Source organism: Pseudopodoces humilis, chromosome 7 (genome assembly GCF_049639895.1).
Source record: "Pseudopodoces humilis isolate 2021_Gansu_Grassland_sample_001 chromosome 7, ASM4963989v1, whole genome shotgun sequence".
Taxonomy (NCBI): Eukaryota; Metazoa; Chordata; class Aves; order Passeriformes; family Paridae; genus Pseudopodoces; species Pseudopodoces humilis.
Window position 1 is genome coordinate 2,601,682 of NC_142206.1, and position 22,572 is coordinate 2,624,253.

General features: G+C 37.4%; 1 long non-coding RNA gene across 1 annotated transcript; it reads left to right on the forward strand.

The window, feature by feature from the left end:
• The first annotated feature begins 15,135 nt into the window (after positions 1 to 15,135).
• Positions 15,136 to 19,864, forward strand: LOC148183943 (uncharacterized). Its single transcript, XR_015773007.1, has 3 exons — positions 15,136 to 15,214; positions 16,562 to 16,647; positions 19,815 to 19,864. It is a non-coding gene; the product is annotated as an uncharacterized LOC148183943 (long non-coding RNA).
• Positions 19,865 to 22,572: the final 2,708 nt, after the last annotated feature.

Consider the following 22,572-nt stretch of genomic DNA (forward strand, 5'->3'; position numbering starts at 1 on the left):
ATCCACTCTCAGCAAGAGAATTTCATTCTGGAGATAGAAGGTAATTGCTTTTTTGGACACCACTGAAGTGTACCAGCCCTCATTTCCTGACTTTCCTCGCTGCTGTCTTTGATGGTGACAGAACACCCGTGGCCACTGCTGTTCTGTGTTGCTTTCTGAAGGTAAGGTGAGACATTCACTATAAAAATGGCAGCAGTGGTGGAAAAGGTTTATGTGTAGGGATGGTCTACCAGGAAGAGAGTGGGGAGAGAAAAGTGCTTAACTAAAGCTGTTAAATGCCTCTTTACATCAGTGTGCAGACCTGTGTCTTATTGTTGCTTCACCTGCTTCACTCACTATCACCTAAACTAGCAAAGGCCTCATACTGAAACTCATTATTTGAATAAATAAGGCTGACTTCAAATGGGATGGAGCACAGAGATGGTCCCAGGAGCAGGTGTGCTGGCTGACCTGAGGGCTGGGTACCTCTCACCCTCCCCAGAGGCAGACAGGAGTATTTAGGTGTGCTTAACCTTTCCTGCCACAGCTACTTGTGGAAAAAGGTGTTAGGAAAGGTTAGATGTGGAGATAACATTGGCAAGCCTGGACTGTCCACTAGGACACCTGCTGCTGGAGCTGAGCTCCTCGTGAAATATTCCAGCCATAAAGGTGAGTTAATAAGGAAATGGGGCCCAAAGAGAAGGGTATCAATTTAACACTAGGAGTTAAATAGGCTTGACTGAAATAATTTTCTTAATTACGACTCAATTTAATTTTTTAGGATGAAAAAATTAAAAACTTTAAATGCAGGGAATATAAAACACTAATATTGAAGACAAATAATTTTTTTTTCCTCAACACTTGTGCTTATTTTATGCTTCCTCTTGCTGCTGGAATACCATAGCATGTGTTTTGTCATGCTTTTTGCTGTTAAAATTTGTTAGTAGTTTTATTTTCTTTCATCCTTCATACTTTTAAAAATTATTTTATGTGGGCTGAATATGTCTTTATTGGTTAAAATAAGTGTGCTCCTAAGCATTAAAGGAAAGCATGTCCAACATGACCCTGAATGCCTATAACTTGTTGGCAGAAACTGTGACAATATATATTGCCTGAGGAGACACTCTCATTAACAATTTGTTTCTTTCTTGCAAATAGATAAAATTTTTGGAAATCCAATTAGATTTGATGCTTTCTTCCTTTCCAATTAATTTTGTAACAGATATAAACCAAAATGAATCATGACTTTCTCAAAATCCCACACTTTCATAAAGTTAAAATAGGCTTCAAGAACAAATTAGTGCAGTGCAAAAATTAATACATGCAAAGTAATGTAAGCACATGGCACTTTTAATTTTTCAGTGGCCTGGGGGTACTGTTATCTGGTCTTTTCTGGGAAATCACTCATCATGTTGCTATCGGGGAAAGAGAGAGCTGCAGCCCCCTTTCTGGGAGCAATCCAGTGCAGTATGGATATTAATTAAATTTATTAAACAAATAACACAGCGACTCAGGGAAGCAGGGGTCCATCTGCCAGCTCTGTAGATTGATCTCTGCAGAGACGCGAGTTGAATGGTAGTTAAAGCTAAGTTGCAGAGCTCAGCAGATGGGCTCTTGTCTCTAGTGGGGGGAGATTTGGTGGCGGTCCAACAGCTTTTTTCCCCCTCCAGGTTTTTGTTCCTTGCAACTGTGACTGAAGAAGCACTCCTCTGCCTTTTCTCAGCCTTGCCCCCCCCCTTTTGTTTATCTGAGCAATGTTTAAGTCTGAGTGATTTGTTAGAGAGGCAAGTCCCGGCTGATCTCATTTTGTGTATGTGATGTAAACCTCAAGCAGAAAATAATTAGGAAAATGTAATCCCATTGACTTTACACCCCACTTGTGTACACTGCTACATGTCTGCCTGGTGCCTTGGAAAAAAGAAAAGTCTACTAGCAGCACTGCACTCACTATTCAAAACCACTGCCCATCATGCCTATATTGTTAATAAAAACCTTTGCTGGAAGGCTGTGTACAGAGTATAAAATTATTTCTGCCTGTAGATCTAGGCTGTGGTGGTATTCTTTTGATTTTACTTTATTTTATTTCTTTGTGTTGCGTTCTCTGGTTCTTGAAAATATGTATCTTTTGAATTAATCCCTCTGCAATCTTCCTGTAATCTGGTATCAAGCAAATACTGATCTAATGAATAGTTTGCTTTATGTGGGCTACCTAAAACCTATGGTGTTGTCTATTGTGGATTAAAAGCCCTTGTAATTAATTATGCAATTAAGCTCTTTATTTATTATATATTTGCAGGTGGGTAGGTCTTTAATCAAGTCTTGAGAGTGATGGGTAATATCTGCTGTTGGAGACCAGTCATAATGCCACTTAGGTCCTTGGCAGAAGTCCCACAGACTGTAGTGGGAGCAAGACTGGCCCTAATGCTGCAGGGAATCCTGCTGGCTGTGGTTCAGAAAGCCTTCTGAGAAGGTTTTGTAATATCTAATCAGAGTTTGACTATTCCTCAGTGAGTGCTTGCAATGGGAAAATCACGGCTGTACAAAAGTCAGTGCTCTCCAACAGCCAGCAATAATAAAGAGATGATGGGCTACATAAGAGGGTTCTGCTGTGTGCTGTGACAAAAAATATTGCATTTATCTTTCCTGGATGAGGAAAAAGTAGGCACAATGGCTTCTGAACTTGGTGGGAACTTTGAGAAAAACAAGGCCCATGAGATTTAGCTCTAATAATGTGTGCTTTGCAGAGTAAACAATGGAGAAATCTTCTTTGAATGGCAATTTATGCTTTTGTAGTGCTTGTTTGTTCCTCCAAATCAATTCTTTAATATTATTTTTATTTTTATTTTCTTAGTTGAAAGAACAGTATTGGTGTTTAGCTTCAGGCATGAATATTGCACACCTTTATCTAGAGAAAAAATTAGTTTTCCTTCTGTCAGTTTGCTGTGTTTTGCTATGGGTATGTTTTCACTTTTAGACATTATTAACATGAATGTTTCTGTTACTATGGTAAAGGCCAGAATTAGTTGATTTTTTATTAGTGCTCTGCCACACAGTATTCTGAACTCTAGGAGAGAAAATAGTCTTCTGTGGTGCTCTTGGTATTTTAAACTGACCCAATTTCCCAAGAGGAAAATATTATTTTCTGAGAGGTTCTTGTTACTGTTTTTTAATAGGTGATCTAGCAATTTATTTATATATCTGGCTTGTTGGATTTGAGATTTCTCAGGGTTATGCAGTCTGTATTTGAATTTATACACTATTGTTTTATACTGGTGCTAATTTTGCTCTCTAATTTGAGTAGCTGTCTTTACTCCTTAAGAGAAGACTGCCTGTTCATGAAAAAGTTCTGGGTGGGATTATCCAGAAGAAAATCTTGTATTTAATTGGAATTACTTTCAGAATAAGAAAGTGACCTCAGTGCATTATGTAGGATAGAATAAAATGGTTGAAATTTTATGAATTCCTACAAACTAGAAGGGAAGGGACAGTTAAGGGAGATGCACATGCATAACAACATGTTGCTTGAAATCATATGTCTTTGAAACGAGCCTCGCATGTTTTAGGACCAATAGAGGGGTAAGTAGTAGGGGTTGTGGTAAATGAATATTGTTTACCTGAAGTGTTCCATGTTATTACATTTACAATGGGTGCTTAATTACAGTATTCTTAAATTAATGAAGTCTCCTCCATGTTTCTGAGCCTTCTCTGGCAGAGACCAAGGTACCAGCTACACATTTAATTTTGCTCTGAAAGAGTATCACTGGATGCTGTTAATTTGGATGGAGCTGTAGAGGTAGAACCAAACAATCCTCTGAAAGTAATCAGGAGTTTTGCTTATACCATGGGGAGAATGCTTATGATTTTAGCAAATGTTCCTCAGGCTTCGTTATTTCTAGATTCCATTGTGCTCCATTTCTGCATTATTTCCTTCCCACCACGAATTCTGTGTATTTATACTGAGGAAGGCAAATACCCTCTCATAGTTACCTAGCAGAAGCTTTCCCAGGAATCCCTCTGTTTTTCCTAAAAAAACTGTAATAATTTGAAAATTTATAGCACCTTGACACTGTAATGGTAAATCAAATAGCATAAGAAGTTGGCATTTACAGATGTTGTATCATTTCTGCTTTTGGAGCTCTACCTGAACACGGGTGGTTTGCAGTGGATGGCAAGTGTATGGATTTGCTACAGTTCTCTCTTTGTCCTCCTTGAAGCACTATTGATTCATTTATGTAATTACCAGTAAATGTAGGAGAAATTGAGGAACTCTTGAGCCTGGAAGTAGCTAGATGGGCCTTGTAAAATATATTAAGAATGATGATTTTTGCATTAATGTGAATAGTCTCTAATAACATGATGTATCTTTAAAGAGGGCTTTGGCTTTATAATGCCAAGTGAAGTACACTTAGCTCTTTAATAGCACTTTCCAGTTGCAGGCTTTTAATGTTGACAGCTATATTTAGTACATTTGATATTCCATAGGGTGTTCTTAGAAGAAATGAACACATCTGATGGAACAAACCCACTCTCCATGTTCAATTAGCAACAATACTGCTCAGTGGAGGTTAGAACAGATAGGTTCTTAGATGTTTCTGGGAATATGTGTATCAGTGCTTAGGGACAACAGATCATTCTACTTAACTTTGAACTATCTGACTTTTACTAGTAGCTGTCTTTTAATATTTATAGGACGTTCCATTTTGGCTTTGTATATTTCAGAAAAGATAAAGAATTTCAGTCTTTAACTCAGAACTCATTTCACTAGACTAATAAAGGTATTAGAAGTGTAATTGTTCTAGCAGATAAATTACTGAGTGTGTGGCTTAAGTCTATGCAGGTAATTAATATTTTAGAGTAGGTATTATCAGTTTGAAAATGTATGCTGATAATATTTAAACAAGGACTGAGGAAAAACATGTGGACCACTGGCAGATATATCTTTGGAAATCACCTGTACTCTTCATTGTTCCTGATTTCACAATACTGGGTTTCCTTCCACTAGATACACTAAACAAAGTAAGGAATTAATATCTAGATATTTGGATTTGCATGCCTGCAGTGGCATTTATCAAATTCTAAACTTTTTTGTGCGTGTGGCATTGTTCACTCTTGGAATCTCAGTTTCTGTTTTCAGGCCGCTTTGGTCTGTCAGAAACACGTGAGGTTGCCCAACACAAGGCTTTAACACCTGGGGGATTGCTCACAGCTAAACATTTAATACCTCAGGGATTGCTCACAGCTATACAGCGAGTCCCTTTGTGCTCTGAGGCAGGGATGAAGTTCCCATGGGCTGCTGCAAGTTCCCTGTTTTTCCTGGCAGCTTGCAACGCAGCCCTTCTTGGGTCCTCTGTGGACTGCCAGCCTGTGCTCTGAGGCTCCCAAAGCACAGCTTCAAAGATAAGGTCACTCCCAATGCTCCCTTTTCTTCCCACTTCCAGTTCTCTATAAAAAAATTCCATCCTAAATTTACCACTTTGTCTCTGACAAATAGATTTAAAAGAAGCCTTTACTCTCTTTCACTTCAGCAAGGCTCACTATAATGATGTTGACACATTTAGAAGTTAACAGAGAAAATAAAACACAAAGAATTTGGAATTTGACTATCTGAAGTTTGAGTGTTTCCAGAAAATACCACTTAGGCTCCAGTCTTTTGGTATGATGAACAGCTTGGAAAGAAGATGAGTGATGGGGTTTGATCCAGTTTCACATAGCCACCTGTGAATATTCTGTGAGCAGTCAGATCAGACCTAGAGAAACCTTTCACTGGTTGTACTGGATGTGCTCCTGTACAATGTAAGCACAATCCTAATTACTTATGATGCCTCATTGTTAGTTTATTATCCTCTAGCCAACTGGAAATGGCAGTGAAGAATGATGTCTGTGTTGGCATCCTGAATTTGGTCAAGAACACTTGACCAAAGTAGCTCTGAACTGTTCAGCACATTTTCTTGAGCCTTGGTTCAGCTTCACCTGATCTGAGCTATTCATGCAAGCTGTAATGTGTGCTAGAAGTGGGTTTCTATCTGGAAAAGCCTATTTAGGGCTATGTGTTATCTTTATTTTTCCTGGCGCTTTAACCTGTTGAGCCTAGGCTTTTTTTTCCAATGAGAACATCTCTATTCTCATATTTTCACAGCTTGGGGGGTAGTACTCAGTTATGTTTCAGATAATGAAGGGTCATTTGATTAACTGTGTCCATGAGGAAGCAAAGAAGGTGACTTTTTCTAGAAAATGTTTTAGTTTGGGACAGGCATTAATTTTGTGATCCTTGTGTCAGATTCACCTTTCTCGAGTTCTGGTGTTTTGAAAGTCTCTGCAGTTTCAGTAATCAAATATAATGTGCAATACACATAGGCTGCTGATTTTTGAGTAGAGTGAAAAGACCACAACCAACACTCACACAGCATTTGCTCACATTTGTTTGCTCTATATTCTCATACAAATTTTCTCTCAGTGTGTGGATACACATACAGACATTTACATGTATGTAAATATGCCACCTGTGTATGTGTATACACACATATATACATGGGTGCTATGTGGATATGTGTGTATAAAGATGTATTTACATATACATATGTACAATACATGCACACACTCAATTTTCTGTGCGATTTGGGTGGGAGGAGATATCAGATCTGGATGTCTTGGTGTCCAAAACCACCTTCAAGACTGAAAATGTAGAAAGAGTGATGGCAACCAAGAGATTGGTGTAGAACAGTTCCCCTCCAAATTTATTCATTTATTTACTTCAATTAGACATTTTGCTGTTAGATATTGGGGGAGGGGTAAGAATTTTGAAAGGATATTCACACAGTTGATAATAGTTTTGTCTATTCAATATATTTTCTCCCCAAATCCCTTAAGTTTACTGTAACTTGTTCAGTGTCTTCTACAGACCAAGCAGACTATCTTAGAAAGATCAAGACTTAGGCTGATAAAGATCATGATTTTGGATTCTTTCAAAATCACTTTTTCCACTTCCTTTTTGTGGCTTTGTGCTCATTTTTATTGCACATCTTGACTGAATGAAAACTTCCTACCCAGTGCAGGGCTCTTCCACTGTCTTTAAGTGACTGGACTGCAATGTACACAATGAAGTTGCAAAAGTAATTAGAGTTGTGTTCCTGCAGGCCAAAATACCATTGTTCTACTTCTACAATGAGGTCTTCAGTCCAAATTATTTTTTCTCTTATTTCCTTTATTTAATGGGGCATTACCTTTGGGGAAAAATCCATCTGCCACAATTTTTTTATGATTTTCATACATCATTCAGTTTAAGAAAATTGGAAATGTTGCAGTAGTTGTTCCTGAGATGCATCAGTACAGACATGCAGGCCCTTTCCTAAGCACAGTCTATGTGTTGCCCAACTTTTTTAAAAAAATATAAATGCTGTAAAGTGAATAATTCAAACCAGATTTGCATGTTAATCTGTTTTTAAATTAGTTTTTTTCATGTCATAGATCTATGCATAATTCTCTGGAGGTTTCAAGCAAGACTGAACTGGGTCAGATTGGCTTGTATATTTTCTCTAAATAGGATGGAAATAAAATCTAGTGGTGAATTGGTGATATTAATCATATGACTGCTGAATTGGAGCCATTATTGGGCTCTTGAAGGCCTGTAAATTAATTTAGAGATTTCTATAGGATCAGCCATGCTAGTGTACCCACTCAAAGCCTTTTATGTACAGTATTTAAGTCCTTCACAGCCTTTTTTTGCATAATGAAAGGTATGCAGCATTTGTATTCATGTTCTTGGAGAAAAGTAGGAAAATGCATCTAAAAAAAATAGATGCTGTAAAAGCTATACATATGAGGACCTGGAATATCTTTATGCCTAAACTTTATTATTCTTCACACTGCCTAGACTATTATATCTGTGCAATTACATTTTCTGTGTTAATTCTGTTTAAGTAGAAATGTTACATGTGAAAGGTTTTACTTGATTGGTGATCCTTAGCCTTGGACTTGGTTGCTTTGTGGGAAGCCTTGGCTGCCAAAAAAACAAATTTATATGGTGGTTAACATGTGCTCTTTTGAACACACTGCTCAAAAGCTGCTCTTTTGAAAAGGTAATCTACATATTTTTCCTATTGGGAAAGCAAATGTAAATATGTGTTGGCTACTCCCCAGCCTAGCAGTGTCCTGAGTGCTTTGGACAAACCCTTTTCCTCTTTGTTGTTTCTCACCACTTTAATTCTAATGTTTCGACTGAGTGGAGCTCAAGGTCTGTGCCTTATCAGTCGCTAAGATGGATGTTTAACAACACACAATTTTATCTAACTTAAAGCCTGGGATACTTAGAGAACTGCCCCCAAGTTCCTGAAATTGTACAGAGGTCTTTAGGCCTTAATATTCACCATAAGTGTAAATTATTTAAATTTGTCATCATGAGAATTGATCAGCTTCTTTCTAGCTGTGAAACTCAACCACAGTGGATTGGGTAAAACTGAGTTGGAGGTTTATTTATGTGATCATGAGTTGGCTTTCAGGAATACTAAGGCTGTGTTTTCTTTGGCAAAAGGAATACTTTGTATAAGAAACTTTGCTTTGGTTTTGTGTTTTGAGTCACTGCAGTGTGATTAACACAATGCTCAGTTAAATCTATGTAAGTACATCTTTTTCTGTTTATGACAGAATAATGGTTAATTATCACCTATCAAAAAGATGACTATTTCACTAAATTAAATAAAACATTTAAAAAATGTACTAATTCAGCTTTTGAATTAATTTATCAAAACAAATACATATTTTCAGCTTCCTCCTTCTTGTTGGATTTCTGTTTGTAAAAGCAGATCAAAATTCTCTCAGGAAGGCAAAAAGCAAAGCCATGGGTCTGTTTTCCAGCCTCTATTTCTAGGTCCTTGAGGGCTGTGCTATTTACCTCTAATGGAAAGAAAAAGATCAAACTGTGCTAGCATGCAGTGTTACTGTCCAACTGCTTCCACCAGCTTGTCTTTTTGGCTATTTTTTATTAAATAGCCCCATTGGCCTTGCAGCACTTGTCTATCAAACTGCCTCCTGCTCTTCAGGCACATGCAGTTTTTCTTTCTTTAGTGCAGTGATGTGTCCACATGGGTGGACATTAGTGTGTATGCAACCTGTGAGATGGATACAAATTGCTTTAAATATGCTAATTTTTAAATATTGCCTCTTTTAAAATCCCACCTGGAGTCCTAATCTACTTTAAATGCTGAAGAACAAAGTGAAAGTTCTCTCTTGAAGACTTGACTTGATTACTTCTGCATTCTGTACAGAAAAAAACCCCATGAGGAAACTACATGCACTGGAGTTACCATGGAATGCAAGGTACTGATCTAGAGTTGAACTCCTTCAAAATTTGGAGATCTTTGGATCTAAACTCAACCTCTTCTCTCATCAAATCTTGTAAACTACCTCTTATCCCTCAGTTTTGTTGGATTTAATGAATATAATTTGCCTTTGCCTATCTGAAATTTCTCCAGTGCAGGGGAAGCTTTCTATTTTATTTGCCAGAGCCTAGGCTTTAATTTACATCTATACTGATGACCTGGTTTGTGTGAGTTTGGGGGGGTTTTGTTTGTGTTCCTGTGGTTTTTGTGTGCTTTGTTTGTTTGTTTGTTTAACCTGCATCAAAGTGCCCTGTGTTCACCTCCAAGGGTACACTTGGATTCACAAAAGGTAGATGTGCCAGAGAAAGGAATTTCTGCCCTGAAGCATGTCAGCCTCTACTGAGGCATGAGCAGTGGCACAGAACAATTGCAGCATGGCCAATAGGCATTGCATCTGGAGTGCTTCGTGGAGCAGATGTGGTTTTCAGGTCTCTTTTTTTTTGTTTGTTTGTTTGGATGAGGCTTTCTGTTTTTAATAGAGGAGGAGGAGGAGAAGGAAGTTGAGATACTGGCTTTCACTAAATGCTTATCAGAATCAGAGGTTGTGTGGGAAATGGTAGGAGGTGAAGAATAAAAAGTAAAATATTTAAGGCCAGAAGACACAAATAGACTAACAATCAAAAAGGCTCAGTAGGAAAAAAGAAATATAGGGTCAAATCTTTGATCTTTGGCTGCCTTTTTTCTGTGTATATGGCTGTATTTTGGGTATTGTGTACAAGAGTTAGACACATGAGATATGAGAAGTAATGGGTGACAAAACAAATATCGTCCCTCCTCAGCCAGAATGAGAGCAGGGGTGAACAATGCCAGAATAAAGTCAGAAGTGTATGGAGGAGTGAGAAGAGAGCAGTGAAAAATGTTTTGCATGTGAGCCAATAGGTGTGTCAGAGACATGAATCTAAAACCATCTGATGGTGAATGTTCTTCACTTCAGGATGTTCTGACATCTGTATAGGCTGAAGTGTGAGAAGATGATGCTGATACTCTCTTAGATGTTATAGAAATCTGTTGCTAAATCTCAGATATCTGTGTCAACTGTTTAAGCAGGTTCAGTTAAATGATTTGGTTTAATCTTTTGTATATGTTGTATTGTTTCACGTGATAGATGTTGCTGAGGTATGGCTACAAGCACTTGAATTATCATAGCCTGTGTGTGGAACTGGAATACATCCAGCTCTTACAGAAACACCCAGTGGATTCTGTAAGAATCCAACACCCAGTGTGTGGATTGTGAAAAGGATGTCTGTGGCACAATGCAGACAGAGAAGCCCCTGTTTGTACAAGATTTAGGAATGAAGGTTGAGATGAGTGACTTTAGTCATGGAGCAATTCTGGTTTCCATACTTAGCATTTACTTATGTCTCATGTGCTACAAAGATCTACATTAAAAACCTGGGAATTTCCTATCCTATCTTTTCCTATCCCACAAGAGGGTTTCTCGACATCTTTTAACTCCCAGGATGTGACATAAAGAAAACCATAGCCTTTTGGGGCAAATTGTCCTGATTAACATTGCCTTTGTTTTCCATGATATTAAATTTTGTAGGAAGTAAAACCTAGATGGTATGGCAGATTCTTTTTTCATGCACCATCCTTTACCAGGATGTGATCATCTACCACGAAATACCACTGCACACCAAATTTCTTTGTATATATTTGTGTTCAGAAAGCAAAGCCTACTGAAGAACCTCAATGTTTCTGGACAGCACAATTAATAGTACAGTGCTGATCTGTCATCCTTAGATGCCTCTTTGCCCTGAAACTACTGGGAAGATCAGGGTCTTGAAAGAGCTAATGTGAGTGATCTTGACTTGTAAATGGATTTATTTTTTTTTAGTTAATGAATGTTAAGTCCTTAATCAGAGCTCTTCTGAAAATGTAACCTGTAGCTGTCTGTTCTCCTTCCTCCCCACCATCTCTTCTTCCTCCTCCTGCTGTGGCTAATGTCTGTCCCCCTACACAAGCTGAGGGTTATTGTAACTTCTCTCTGTATTTCAGCACCTTTGCTTTGTCTGTCCTGAGGTTAGGGGCCAGGCCACAGTGGTTCTAAGTGATGAGAGACAATTCTGAAATGGAATAATGCACCAGTCCTGATAACCTTTCTCTTCCTGAGCTCAGTTTCCACTTGCTACAGGACCAACATGAAAAGCGAGGTTACATCATTTTTCTGAGTGAAAATTCATCTGAAAACCTGAGGGAAATTATTGTCTATCCTGTCAGCCACTTTAGGGTAAAGATCTACCCTCTCCTTCTGTGTTCTTGCTGAGAGAAGCTAACTGTGCAAGCTCCCAGCAAATTATCACTTGTCGGGGAATGGCTGGTGCATTTGCACAGTGTAACAAAGTCAAATCCTTGCTACATACCAGCAACATAAATTCTCTTTCCTCTGCCTATAAAGTAGGTTTTGGTTTTGGTTTTGACTGTCTGTATTTCAGAAGAGTGAGTAGACAGTTGGAGAAGCTGTAGCTGCAGCAGCATAATTGGGTTTTGACCTTCTAGATTTTACACAACATCAAAATTCACATAATGACAGGAATCTGAGGGTAAGCAAAAGAAAGTAATCAAAAATTATTCATCAAAGTTGTCATTTTGTTCTACCACATATTTAATCTTTCTGTGGAAGAGTTATCTAGAAATCACTTTTGATGCATCTTGGGTTTTTTGTTAGTATAGAGTTTAATGTTCAAAAAATTGAATATTTGAAGAGATAATAAAATAATCACTTCATATTTGTCCTCTACTAAATCGTTTTCCACCAATGGAACTGCAACTCTAGTTTACTTGGGATTAATTTTACTTCATGACAGCTTAAGACATTGAAAATTTTTTCAAAACTTTTTTTTTGTTTTGTTTTGGTAGGACTGAAAGGAGGCCTTGCAAAGAAAATCATTATTTAATGCACTGTGTTGATAGGAGAAAAAGTTACTGTCACAGTTCTGTTGACAACACTGATGGTGCTGAATCCCAGACAAGGACAAAAATGGTATTTGGAAGAAACACAATAAAACAGTATTTGTGATAGGAAAAATCTGTTCAAGTAGGTACCACTTACTATCCTTCATTTGGCTTTATCTGTGGAATGACTCATTTGTCCACAAGTCTAAAAAGAGTGATTAGAAAATAAAAGAGGTGTGTCGGAAATTAAGCTCTTCATGATTTCTCTTGAATTAATTCTATTGAAGACTATTGAGTTCTTAGACTATCTTTTCCAAAGGGCTCATTACTTTGAGCATCTCATCAATGGTAGGTGTTTGCTTTACAGCACAGACAAATGATACAGTTTTTCTATATATCTTTACCCAGGGAAGTGTAACATATGTTGCTAAAGAAGTTTGGAGCAAAGAGATCGATAGTGATTATTTTGAAGAAATCCATTATCATTATCTGAGGCTAATTGAAATAAAGGGCTAGATTTGTATAGAAGATTTTAAATAAAAAATGAAAGTGCTCATCAATTTCCAAAATATGTCAATTACCTTTGCTGATCTAGTATTTGTAAGAGACATACAATTTAATCTTTTCATCAAGGGACTAAAACCCCTGAGCATCCTCCTTGGCATTCTCTCAAGTGTAATATTTCAATGTGTTTTTTTGGGTTTTAGGGGATTTTTTGTACTATACCACCTCACAGCATCTCTGCTACATTTATTTGCTTGTTTGTTTTTCAATAGCCCTGTACATAATTATATGATATACTAGCTGCCTATTTTATTTTGAGTGGGAACCGGAGGAACAGGCTCATAAAAAGGTGATTTTACAGTCTCAACAGAAATATTACAGCTGGCTGAACACACTGCAAGAGCTGTGCTAACTAGAACTGTCTCAACACTGCGTAGGCTGAGCACTACACACGTCCAGGGCCAGTACCAGGTAAGGCGTGCTACAAAAATATCTTGTGATTTGTGTATAACTGTAGTGATGGTTGGCCTGGGAAAGAGAATTATGTATGTTTGCAGCTTTGCTTTAGGTCAGCTTTTTCTATCTCTTTCCTAAAGCCTTCACCTTCCTCGTGGCCTCCTTGGGATGTTCTCTAATGGCTTAAGCAACCATATTAATTTTTTTCCTAATAGTTAGAGGAATTAACTTGTCTCATTTCTACCCTTTTTGCCACTGCTGTCATTTTTTAATGCTGTAGTGCTCTCGTTTGGCCCTTCCCAGCCCCAAAGTTTTGTCTGGGTGCACAGAGGAAACCACAGTGCTGACCAGACCAGAGGGGAGCACAAGAGCAAGAGTGATGGAGAAAGTTATTGATTATTGATTAGGGTCACTGCCTTCCAGGATCAACACTGCTAAAACTGTTTGGTGTCTCATCCAATGACTTTTCCAAATACACTGGAGGGCCCTTGCATCCCTTGCACTCTTGGAGCAGGTCCTTGCAGCTGGATCCAAAGTAGCTGAGGAAGGAGCAGAGGCTCTGTGTTGCCTAGCATCGATAAGATCAGAGGAACTGAGAGCATCCTTGGGAAAACTATACAGGCACCAGGGAGTTGTAGATGCCTCAGGCTTGGGTGGCAATTGCTGTGGAATTTTTGAGACAGCAATTTTGGGCTTAGCTGCAATTCTGCCTAAATGAAGCCAGTCTTGAATTCTGTTGGCAGTTTTAACTTGTTTTTAAATTAGATTTTTTTTAAGTGTATCAATAATTCACCTTTCCAGTTACAGTGCTTTTTAAAAATTGGAGATTCCTAACCTTCATACTGACTGTAGCCTGCTCTTAAAGTAGAAAGATATATATGAAGTTCCAATCATCTTGACATGTGTAAGGGGTTAAGTCATTCTTGAACAGTTTATCGCTCATCAATTGTAATTAAATATGTTTATATTAAATTCTGTTCTGTAATTAATGTAAAATCTTTTAGCCTGTGCTGTTATTAGAACCAGATGCTGAAGTATCAACAATATTTCAACATGACTGTGCTGCCTTGCCAGCTGTCTAACTGTAATTACTTTAATCTCAGCTTGTTATCTAATTATCACCTTTGTAAAGGGAAAAGTACTCTCTAATGCGTACTGATTGTTTCAGATGATGATGAAGAGCGTGAAGCAGCTGTCAGATATCTTAGCCCTGCTTATCTGGATTAGAAAACTTATTGGGAGGCCTACTTTGCTTCAAACCTTCCTGATAGAAAATGGGACAATGGGAAAGAGGGGTTTTTTCACCTTGTTTACCCTAGAAATGTGATTCCAGTAATCACTGCAGACAGTGGAGGAAACAAGCTAAACAATTACTGTTCCCAGGAAAAAAATGGCAAGACCATGATAAGGCACAAAGTGTGAACAATGTATGAATTTTCTAATGCACAGTATATTTGTCTTTTTTAAACTTTTACTTTCATTGCAATGTTGGAGAATTACTCTTGATTTAGATACATGACTTGTGCTGAATTGTGGTAATAAAATTTGTTGTGGTAATCAATGAGTTTTATATACCACATAAATATAGATAACTTTCTCCTGGAGAATCTTGAGTGTTTTAAGTACTAATCAAATTGCACTAAGAATTGTATGATTTGCAGTTCTTTTTGGAGACTTCATTCATGACAATGCTGAAGTAATTTTACAAAGTGTCTTAATTCTGTGTAGTTCTTAAAGCCAAGATCCAAACCCTGCACCTAAATAAAATTCAAGGGAGAAAGCAAGGGTAGAATGCTAAAAGAAAAAAAAAAAAGTAGATTACTTGATTAGTAACATTTGATTAAGAGTGATTTTTACCTAAAAATTTGTTGTTTTCTTTTCCCCCTTCCCGTCTGTTTGTCTCCCAACTCCAAACAGTGCTGACAGTGATGCTTCTTCGAAACTTTTCCTGAAACAGTCTGGATTTTTTAGCTGAAATATTTTATTTGGTGGCAGTTATATAATGGGTAAGAAATAGAGCAATTTTGTAATAATGTCTTCATAGCAGTTGTAGCTTTTGAAAATGGAACTTTAGTAAGGCTTCCTGTGATTGAAGTGTATCCTTGTTAATGCTGGCATGGTTTGAATCTTGCTGAAATATGTGAAAGTAGAGGAGTCTTCTCTTTCCTTGACACTTTCTATACTATACAACAGCAATTTGTCACTCTAGTAACTATTCTAAGAATAAAGGGCGTTTTATTATTATTATTATTTTTTCCTAAGGGGAGGTAAGGTATTTTTTGTGTGCTCTTTCTCTGTTTGGTATCAGGGCACAATTTAGTAGTTGCACAAAAATAAGATAATTTTCTGCTATTGATTTAACTGTGTTTTCCTTCTTCCAACTCAGATTATCCTTGTAGGTCTACCTGGACTTGTACATAAAACATAGTTCAGTCCAGCAGAAGGTTAAGTGAATAAAAATGAAATGTATCTTGGTGCTCTCTTACTTATCTTTCTGGAGAAATATCTGAGCTTCAGATTACCACAGAGTTGCTCAGTCTTGATTTCTCTTAAAAGCACAAGAAATAAAGTTCTGACATAGTTGAAAAGATTGAGAACAGAAGCAAACTGAGGCAGCAGAGTTTTGCTGAGGCTCTTGGCTGGAGGAGAGGAACATCTTGCCAGGACTTCAGGCTGATGGTTTCTGTTTGTGCAGAACGATGAGCCTGAGCAAATGAATGGGTTTACAGCTGACTATAAACACAATTTCCATGTTAGCATCCAATGCCCAAATTAAATATACTCCTTAACAGTTGAAATTTTTGCAAATCAAATCCTTGAAGTAGAAATGTGTCTGTAACACTTCATCTGAGATGTCAGGGTGCACTGTAAAGGAGAGACAATGATACTTTATCAGTGAAGAGTCATCCAAAGCACAGGTGAATACTGAGTTGTCTTGACTTGATGGCAGATGCAGAGATGGAGCAGAATCCATGTCTTAAATACACCAATGTAATAGCAATCTGTTTGTTTTTGCTTTTTTCTTCTAAGCTCTTATGATTTAATGTAAAATTTAATTATTTTAGAAAGTATTCTATATTTAGGGCAATTGCTTGATGCAAGATTATTTGCAGATGTTGTGAGGAGTTAATTTGTTTTAATTTCTTTTGATAAGAAGTAATAATTTGGGAAGTTTTAAGGTACCCATCTGAGGAAGATTCTATAAAATATGATATTATTTTAAAACTATTTTTGACTGATACTATCTTTTCTTGAAAATGTATTTGAAATTGTCATTTCTAGTATATAAGTCTTCTTGTATAAGAGCTCCATATTGACCTGTTAAACTCTAATGGGTTCTTTGTTTTATAAAGTCAAGGAACCCTGAACTCAGGAGTCTCCTAAACACAGGCCCTGACAAGACCATGACTTCTGTAAAACAGCCACTGCCATATTTCAGGTCAGTGACTTTCCAGCTACAAATTCCCAACATAACTGCAAGTGCAAAGTTTGGGGAAAGATGCAGAATACAAATTACCACCACTGAAAAATGATAATGTGAGAGACTGAGTGAAATAAAGCTTGAGGTGGGCTCTTATTCTGGATTTATCCCTATCACCAATGAGCTTAAAATATGGATGTACACAGAGGTAGCTGTAATATGTAGCAGTTCAGTGGGTTTTGATATTTTAAAATGATATAGGTCTCTTTAAAAGGTGCTAATTGCAGAATAATTTCTTGAAAATAATTACCCCTGTATGAACTCTTCTGATTTAAGTGTTGAGGTATAAATACTATAGATCATATATTTTCATCCATGCTCAAGTGCAAATGCTGAGGTTTAATTTTCATTAAATTATGCTTTATTACACTGAAATAGAAAAAAAATATATTTCTGTGCATATATACATATAGTAAATGGGAGTCCATGGACACACCAAATACATCTTTGATAGATACACAGTATATATATTTAACACTGTGTATTGATTATTTGTAACCGTAGAGTTGTAGGTGAAATTGTGATACTTTTGAAGTTAGTGTGAACTCTGACTTAACTGTACACAGTATGCTATTGTGTCTGGAAAAGAGACATTCAGTTTTTAGCCTCTTGCTTGAACAGTTTATGTCAGCCTGGACCAAAGAAGCCTGAAAGCTCGTATAATTTATTTACTGTCTTTAAATCAAATATTGGAACATCAAAACCAAATTATGTGACAGAGCAAAGTGTTTTCCTCTGTTTTGTAAGGCCTTTTCTACTTCTATTAGCTCTTAGGATTAAAGGCTAAGCTGTTGAGGTTGAAGAGGTTTATTAATCACAGGGAAATAATTTCAAAGGTCTGTGGGTGAGGATTTTTGGTGTTTAAGGGTATCACCCTTTGTAAAGCCAAGGATCAGCAGAGGAATGTGCAACCACAGGGACAACACTTGTAGGTACGATGAGGAGGGGTTTGGTTACAGTAGTGAGATTCAGTCCACACTTAACTGAAGGAAAAAGGCTTTTTCTGCTTTCAGGGTGTTGGATTGGTCTGAGCCAGGATTGGTCTGTACAGATGTGAGAGAGGAATATTCCCCGTTTTCAGAAAGCAGAGACAAGGAAAGAAGTGAGCTGGGACATAAATGCCAGCGAAGAAATGGAGCAGCTCATTTGTTAACCAGACAGATTGTCTGGTCTGCTTGACAGCTACAGGTTACAGCAAAAGGTAGATAAACTTAGGGGTTTGGTTCATGAATAAAATATGTCATCTATTCAATTTGCCAGAAGCTGCTTTTTGAAAGTTTTGCATATGTTTCTGGAAAACTCGAAGAGGAAAATTTTCTTTTTAATTAGAAAAGTGTAGGTGTTGATCAAGTAAATGTAGGATATATTTGATGTTACCCTGGAAGGCACAGTCTAAAATCAAGAGTTTAGATGCATGCTTTGTATGGCAGATAAACAACAGGGCTGTATTTTCAACTAGTGAATGATGGCCTGGATTATCTTTCTGTAATTCAAATAAAAAATTACAGTTTCCCTCAACAATGGGATTTTGGGTGGAAGAGCCTCATTCAGAGTTGCTGTCTGTAGCACATACATCTGCACAAGTGGTGAGGTGCCAGTGCAGCAGGGCTTGGAAGTAAGGCTGTCAGCTTAATACATTGTGTGAAAATTGGGGCCGGAGGTCACCAATCTCCTGGTACACAAATCTCCCTCTGAGAATCTCATTTCATTCAGACTATCAGTTAGATTAGAAATACCCTAATTATCCCACTGAAATTAAATTACTTTATGTAAGGGTGATATAATGAACAACCATAAAGAAGCTATACAACCAATCATCCTATTAGTCACAGCAAGACTAGACTATACACTAAATGGCTCTGGTTTGATTATTGCAGGCTGGTCTGTGCCACATAAACTGGGGGGGAAGGGAAGGACCTAGGGGAAGATTAGTTTTAATTTCCCTTTCTATTTTACTGGAAGGAAGAAAGTCATATTTTAATTCACAGTGCAAGCCTTCCAGGTGAGAAAGGTGTACAGTTGCCTGTCAGAGAAGCCACACTGTAGCAGAGATCATGAATTATGAAGAGGTGATTGGGATCTTCCTTAGCACATAGTGAATTTTGTTGCTGCAGAGAGCAGGAGGAGAGATGTAGGAATGCAGGTAGACTGCTCCCACACCTCAGCTAGAAAACTTTGTCACAGGGTCATTTCTAGAGACATTTGCAGTCGCTTTCAGCCATCACTGCTGGAGGAAGGCGAGGGTTTAGCTGATCTTGAACATGAAGGCTTGCTTCACTGGCTTGAGAAAGTCAACTGTTAAACATGCAGCCTTTTCAGCTTATTCTTAATTTTTACTTAGTGTAGGACTGAAAAAACACCCTGTTTTAACTGGTGTTGAAGTGTCCTGGCAGACCCAGTGGGTCACTGCCCAGCCCATTGTGGGTGTGTGTATCTGTCAGAAAAGCCACTGCTGTGATGAGTTGTGATTTTCACTTAGAAAATCCCTTAGAGAGACTAAAAGGTGCAGGCAGAAAGCAAACCAGCTGCTGGCTGACTTCCTCAGCCAGAATTCCAGAGCTGTTTACTGAGTAAGCAAAATGAAGAACCAAGGGATGCTACTGTATAATCATCCCCAAACTAGCTGGATTAATTAAAGGGAGGGGAGGGATTTATAGCTGGAATAAATTCAGGTGTAAATGTTAAATGACTGTTTTAAAAGATGGGCATGAAAGAAACCCAGGTCTAGAGAAGTCTCCTAGGAAATGGTAGAAAAATAGACATTTGCTGCTTTGATCTTCTTTCAGTCTGTCTTTATTTGATTTGTTTTATGCTGTGCTACAGGGCAGCACTAGTTTGCTCAAGTTCAGTTCTGCACAAATGCAGACTGGGCATTGAAAGCATTATGCTTTTTTTTTCTGAGTAGGGCTTTAAGTTGTTTGTCATAAAACATCTATAATCAAAAATATGATTTTCTGTGAAGGAAGATGATAATTTTAAGCTCTATTTTCTTCTTTGAGTCTTATTTCAACAGTGTAAAATGTGCTGTGAGGCAGTGCTTGTCCAGTAGCATTTCCTGGAGTTTTTATCTTTTTTTCCGAAGATAATTGAAAAAAACTAATTAAAGTTCACTATGTGTTTTTCAGGATTTACCTTCTAACAGTCATGCAATAGAATCATGCTTTGGAAAAGGAGCAAGCCATCTGAATACTCTAAATATTATAGAAAATGTTTATTTAAAATTCTAAGATTTTTTTCTTTTATTATTATTTATTACTGATTGTTAAATGCCTTATTTGAATGTGAACAGAATGAAAGTATGAAATATATAATTTCTGCTGATCAGAATTGCAAGGTATAATTTGTGATGAGCCATATATCTCAACTGCTGATACAAGTTCTGGTTTTTTTAACTCAGTAAGTAATCTGCACCTATACATTAGAAACTAAAATCACTTTTCTCCTCTCAGACAATACCTAAGGAATAAAATATTTCAGTTATGAGGTGGGAATGAATGAAAAACATTTTCAATGAAAGGAGTAAAATAAAAAATATTGAAGTAAATCACTATTGATGCCAAAAGACTGTAACTTGGCTGGTGTAGAATCTCTGGGTGAATATTAAGCCTGCTGTAACTGAATATATGTGACTTCTATTTAAGTCTGGATAGGTAGGGACAATGATAATTTACAAAAAAAATTTAATGAAACTTTGTTACATCAGAGTTTTCAATTTAAGAAAAATTTACTTAGCTGGAACTAGTATGCAGTGTTTTAATCATGGTGTTTGGAGGTAGCAGAATTTCCCCATTGCTTTGAGCAGAAATTCGTGCTGTTTCCATAGATTACTCCCTGAACACACATTGAAATCTTCCATTTTTACTTTATTCTCTTCTGCCTATTCTCTGATTTTCCTCTGTGATTGGAAGAGACAGGATGAGAAATAAATATTGAGCCAGCTGGTGAATGGAAATGCCTTCAAATGAAGGTGTTTTTGAAATTAAAATAATACTGACAACAAAAAATATCAATTGGGGTTTTCTTGAAAAAATATTATTATGGACTAGCACAGTCAGCAACCTGTTCTGTGAGGCTTAGTAAGATCCTATGGAATAATCATGATTTGATAGTGGAACAGCTGGAGAGAACCACCAGGACTGTCAAGGACCTTCAGTAAATGTCATTATAATCATTGAAATGGATCCCCTACCCTGGAGGCAGCTTTAATGCCATGATTTATACCTCAAGTAATTTTCTTCATGCCTGGATCTCCCAGAGCCACTATTTAGACTCACATGGACCCTCGATCCTGTTTAGTGGGTAGGGTCAGAGTTCTTTTAAGATCTCAGTCTTCCCTCCCACCTCAAAGGAAAAATCAACTATTTCCCTATTTGTGTGAAGTTTCCTGTAAAAATATATTTTGTGTAGATACTTTATGTGACCCTTTGGAGAAGGTGGGGAAAATAGTGCCTGGAACAGGGTGTGCAGTACACCTGAGCACAGTTTATCACAGTGCAGCAAAGCCAGATCAAGCAACAGACTACAATAATTAAATGGATGATTGAAAAGCAACATTTGTGTAGATAGGATATTTAGAAAAAAAAGCATTATTATTTTAGAAAAATATTTAGTGGTGCAGCTTAAAATCTTTCCTGAGTGCACGAGTTTATGTAATAATCTATTTTAGCATTAAAAGAAGAAGTCATGTTCTGTACACACTTACAGGAGATACATTAACCTGTCAGCTGTGTTGATATGTCTGGAACTCTTCACAAGAAAATGTTACTGTAGGATTTATATATAAACAAATAAATTAGAGTAAAAATAAATAAATAAATCTAATATATATTATATTAATATATAATAATATTACTATATTCTTAATTATTAATATATTATATATTTATATATTTATAAATGTATATTATTCATTTATATATAAATGAATATATTTTATATATTGTATATATTTTATATTATTATTATTAATGTATAATTAATATACTAATATAGTACAATATAGATCTATTAATATATTATAATATTAACAATAATAATAAATTTATAAATAAATAAATTGGAGAGCTGGACAGAGAGAAACCTAAAGAAGTTCAACAAGGGCAGGTGTAGGGTCCTGCACCTGGGGAGGAGTTACTCCAAGCACAGGACAGGTTGGGGGTCGACCTTCTGGGAATCAGTTCTACTGAGGACCTGGGAATTTTGGTGGATGACAAGTTGACCACGAGCCATGAACCATCCTTGCAGTCAGGAGGGCAAATGGAATCCTGGGGTGCATTGAGAAGAGTGTCCAGCAGGTCAAGGGAGGTGCTCCATCCCCCTCTACTGAGCCTTACTGAGGCCACGTCTGGAGTGTTGTGTTCAATTCTGGGCTCCCCAGTTCAAGAAAGTCAGGGAGCTGGTGGAGAGGATCCAGTGGGTTCCTCCATCCAGCCACAAAGATGATGAGGGATCTGGAGCATCTCTCTTAAGGGCAGAGACTGCAGGAGCTGGGCTGTTTAGTCTGTAGAAAAGACAGAGAAGGGATCTCATTAATGCATAAAAACATCTCAAAGACAGGTGCCAAGAGGATGGTGCCAGACTCCTGTTGGTGGTGTCCAGAGACAGGATAAGGAGCAAAGGCCATAAAACTAAAACAGAGGAAGTTCCACCTCAACATAAGGAAGAACTTCTTCACATGGAGGGTGGCAGGGCACTGCAACAGGTGCCCAAGGAGGTCATGGAGTTTCCCTCTCTGGAGACTTCACAACCCACATCTGTAACCTGCTAGAGATGACTGTACCTTGGCAGGGTGTTTGGGCTGGATGATCTCCAGAGATACCTTCCAACCCTGACAATTCTGTGATTCTGTGATTTGTCCTGTCTGAAGTTAAAATCTGTTACCTG